The sequence below is a fragment of the Curcuma longa genome, chromosome 4 (genome assembly GCF_044706935.1).
Source record: "Curcuma longa cultivar G26 ecotype Majalengka, Jawa Barat chromosome 4, ITB_CL_G26_1.1, whole genome shotgun sequence".
Classification (NCBI taxonomy): domain Eukaryota; kingdom Viridiplantae; phylum Streptophyta; class Magnoliopsida; order Zingiberales; family Zingiberaceae; genus Curcuma; species Curcuma longa.
In genome coordinates, this window is record NC_133864.1 from 19746369 (window position 1) to 19750935 (window position 4567).

Genomic DNA, 4567 nt, shown 5'->3' on the forward strand with positions numbered 1-4567 from the left:
TACATGTCTACTTGATACCCGCTGAGTTCATTGAACTCACCCCGTTGCTTTTATCTTTTCAGGTTGAGGTCTGTCTGGAGAGCCGTGCTGCTAGTCCCGCGTCGAGTTGCAATTTGCTTAAATTTCTTTTTCTTACATTTCTAGAGTCTATTGTGTCAGGAATTGTTTTATGTCGTATTGTGTCAGAAACTGTTCTATTTCCGGTGAAATTTCGTATGTGTTAGTTTGGTGGTACATGCTTATATAATTGGTAGTGAATTTTATTTATATTATTTAGTACGGAGTTCATATTTTGACTATGTGTATGGTGGCCAGATAGGCCTTATATTATCGTGTATGTATTCAGGGAAAGTCGATTGTTACAGGGGAGATGCTGTCGAAATTTCTCGGAAAGCTGTCTCCCGGGGCGTAACAATTTAGTGGTATCAGAGCGTAGTTTTAGTCCTTTTGGGTCTTTCACGGTTTCGAGGTATTTTTTTTGGTTTATCTTGTGATTTTTTTTGCAGAGAAAAGGGTAAGCAATGCCTTCGATTTTGGTGTTTCGGATTTTTTTGTTTTGGAAGTCGTTATTATGACAAGGTCATGTTATGGGACTAGCGGCGACAAGGTATCTCCAGACGGCAATAGGTAAAATATCTAATCTAGCAACCTTGTACCTTTGGTAAAAATTTTAATAGATATTAACACATTGATTATGACCATTTATGAGACGCACCAATAGCTGGTCATTCACATCCTCACTCATAAGGATATATTCAGATTTAAATTGGTTTTCAATTTTATTTTATTTTATTTTTCCTTTTTCATTATCATAGTTCCTTTTGTTTGCGGATAAGCATTTCATCAAGATATTATATATGTTCTTCTATTGGTATGCTTCATGTTTTCCTTCTGTAGCATATCTAATTTGATCTTTAGTGTGTAATGTGCATTGTTGAAGGATGGATGACAAACATCTCAATTTGTTCTAACAACTTCTAACAGAATAAACTACGGATTTAAAATCCTTGTGGGCAATAGTTAAGCAATTAATTTATTTAAACCACCAGAATATATATCACTGCTTATATTATGGATTGTTGTTACCACAACCAGATATGGGTTGTTTGAATTAATGTTAGTTATTGTTTTCTAATATCTAACACGATTGCTTTTACTATATGATCATTTGGCCGTCTATAAAGCATAGTCTTTTATTGTTTTGAGGTATACCATAGAATTATGTATGTACTATGTAGCATGAATGGTTACTCTTTAAGTGGTTCTAGGCATAACAGAGAATTATTAGTGACCTCATACCTAAACTTCCTCTATTACAACAAGGAAACAAAATGGTATAGTTTTGGCTAAGCAAGTTATTGTTAATTTGTCAAGATGAATCACACTAGACATAACGAAAAAATTGTTTTCTTCGGAACAGGTTATTGTTTCTAGTTGGCACTACTCTCTCAGATTTTGAATCTTGTTATCTAACTCAATTGGATCAGATATACCTCTCATAAGTTATAGTCTTTCACTGGACAACTATCTGAATTGCTCATCTCTCTGGTACCCTTTCATCACATATGACATTGGAAGCAAACTTGCTTGTCTTATTTAAATGGCACTGGTGTAAGACATGGAGGTCATGAATTTCCTTGTGATAACAGAGCCCTCTCCTTTGCTTTTTGCCTTTGTCCTAGTAAGAGTAAATATCCCACTTTGTTTTTCACATTCAAGTTGCAAGTCCAAGATTCAGTATTCTTACTGCGATAGGATCTTCAGAAAGAAAAGTGTACGTTAGGGTGATTGCTACCCACATTCAAATGTTACCCATGTAAATGCTAGTTAAATACTGGTAGATTTCATTCCTTTATTTCTCGTATCTTCACGAGAGAAAGTGGTAAACTACCTACCCTTAGGCCACAGCGGTTAACGGATCCCTACCGTCTAGTGATAAAATAGAGGTCATTAAGGAGGTCAAAGGATGTTCATTAGATGTCGGCAGCACCATACTCCCTCGTTGTAAGTGGGGATTACTTCAAGTATGATTCTTCCAGCAGGTAACTGTGGAATCTTATATTTTTGAAATCCAACTAATAAATGCGGACACCTTGATGCGACAATTAGGATAGCGTAGCGGAAGCAGGATGGACTCATAACCCACAGATATTTCGCGCTATACTACATAAGTAGGAAATTTGGGGACCAAATTTTTATTAGTAGGGGAGAATATAAAATACGGGTAAAAAAAAAACCTAATGGGTTTCAGGTTTAAAACCCTAAACTCATTCGGAATCCGTTAAGCCTCCTTTTTACCCCGCGGCTCTTCCCCCTCTCTGGAACCGACGCCGCTTGTCCTCCTCCGCCTGAGATCGCACGCCGCCTCTCCTCCCCTTCCTTTTCTTCTTCCTCTTCTTCCCTACAGCGAACCATCCTCCCCTTCCCACTGTTGCGATTCCGCCCTTTCCCTCGCCGTCCGCCGCTTCCTCTTCTGCGAGGAATCCCGACCGGAGCGAGATCTTTCCCCCTGCAGTGACAACTTCCCCTCTTCGTTGTGCCCTAGCCGACGCCGCTTTGCTGCTGCCTTAGACCGTCGATCGCCCCTGCCCGCGATTGCCTCGATCGACCTTGGTTGGGTCACCGCCGCAACCTTAGCATCTCTGGGTTCCTTTGCCGACCGGGTGAGAGACTTCAACTCACTTCCTCTTGTGTTAATCTTTGCAAATTATTGATGCTTTCTGGTTATCGAGGTAGGATTTTCCATTGTCTAGCCCTCCCAAGATGAAATTTTTGATTTCGGAAAAATGCAGTATGACCAAATCGGAGACTATTCAAGAGGAAGGAATTTTAGCTTAATTATTTTTATGCATTAAATTTACTAGTTTATTCAGTTCCGATTTCATTTGCTCTCGTTGAATGGGAGCTACAGGAAAAGGAAGGAACTTGATTGAACAACAACAACTTTAGGCTTATTCCCAATAGCAACCGAATAACAAGGAGTTGGAAGAACCCCTTAGTAAACTCCATGTTCAGAATTAAATGTTGCTAATATCTCTCCTAGGTGCGTGTTCTTTAACTATTACTGATTCCTAATATGAAATTGGAGGTTATAGGTTGCTTTATCAAGATTAGTTTAATTGATTAAATGGGGTTAATTAGAGTTAGATTAATTTAGGTTAATCAGATAAGATTGATTATTAAAACAGTTGTTATGATAGCACCATGCTTTGTTTCTTTCATAGAAATTTATAGTTAAATTGGAAATATATAATACAACCATAGTTAACGTTGGCATGAGAAGCTTAAATAGGATATTTAAGATGTCACAAAGAAGAATTGAATAGGAAAGCTTTATGTTTGATTTAAATTATAGAGATATGTTTTTAAAAGGTTTTCACTAAATGTTCAAAGCTGATAACCAAGGAAAATGGGTACAGGACATTGATTTGCTACCGGATTTTTGGACGGAGGATTTCCTTCGAACACAGATTACAATTGGAAGGCGGGTATCTCGACTCATCTTTTTAGATTTGTCTTATTGATGTGTATAGTTTGCTAGATTTAGTAGTAATATTTATGCGTTATTTTTGTTGTGGTAAGTTACTACTTGCACTACAAGAATTATGTTATTTAGCGACGATTTATTTTCGTCGCTAACCTACAAAATTCGTCGCTAACAAATATTAGCGACGATAAAATATCGTCGCTATGTTTGTCGCTATAGACTTGTCGCAAAGCATCATTAGCGACGAATTATTTATAAATCGTCGCTAATATTAGCGACGTAACCATAAACGTCGCTAATAACATAAATTCGTCGTTAATATTAGCGACGATTTATTTCCAATCGTCGCTAACCCCGCGAATTTTATTTCTAGCAAATACCGACATTTAGCGACAGATTTAACTAAATCGTCCCTAACGTTCACCATTAGCGACGAATTTATATGAATTCGTCGCTAAATATCCAATAATTAGCGACAAAAAAGTAGAAATTCGTAGCTAATCCTCGATCATTAACGACGATTCTCATGAGTTCGTCGCTAACCTCGCTGGTACGTCCCATTTTTGCCTCAGCGTTGGCGACGAATTCTTACGAATTCGTCGCAAATATTTGGCACCTTGGCGACGAATTCTTACGAATTCTTCGCAAACCTTCGGCAATCAGCAACCACACCAATCGAATCCCAATCAGAATTCACCTGTGACAATTCACACAAATTCACATCACAACAATCATAATAAAATTCACACAGTATTCACAATTAAGCTGAAACAGAATTCACAGTTTACACAATTCATAATTCACAGTTTACAACCATAATTCACAGTTTACAACCAACCACACTAGAATTCACACAAATTCATCAAAATGCAGTTTACACAGACAAAAAAGAAACACAAAAACAGAGTTGGCCCAGTGCAGTCTGAAACTGAAACAGAAATCTTGAGCTGGTTGTATCCAGGAGTTAAACTGAAACAGAAATCTGAAATGTTGAGTTCTGAAAGTCAATAGCAGAAAATCTGATAAAGAAAAATCTTGAGTTCTGAGACGATGAAACAACCTGATACAGAAATGTTCGTA